The sequence below is a fragment of the Anguilla anguilla genome, chromosome 5 (assembly GCF_013347855.1).
Source record: "Anguilla anguilla isolate fAngAng1 chromosome 5, fAngAng1.pri, whole genome shotgun sequence".
Taxonomy (NCBI): Eukaryota; Metazoa; Chordata; class Actinopteri; order Anguilliformes; family Anguillidae; genus Anguilla; species Anguilla anguilla.
The window spans coordinates 8493292-8493675 of record NC_049205.1 but is presented as its reverse complement, the minus strand read 5'-3'; positions in this window follow the sequence as shown (position 1 = coordinate 8493675).

Genomic DNA, 384 nt, shown 5'->3' with positions numbered 1-384 from the left:
ATGCTTAGCCAAGTCCAAGGAAACCCTCTCCGAGGGAGGCTGTCTCGGCTTTATGATGCCTCACTCGGGCTACATAAATATTGCATATTATGACGATTTGGTAAATTACACACATTACGACAACGTATCACTGCATAGGCTTCTAATTCATAAATTATTTGAAGGCAAAGATAAATGATGCATTTTTTTTTGCTTGAACCATTGGCTATAATAGTAAATAGACTACAAATGATTAAACGTCCTCCTAACAATATGTCACGCAGTGGGTGATTAATTAAACCGTCCGTGAGTTTGGGAAAACAAAATATGCTGGAATTAAAATGGACTTTGCTTCTCCAGTTTAAGTCGTTTAGGCTTTAGCCGAATTAAAGTTGTTAAATGGTT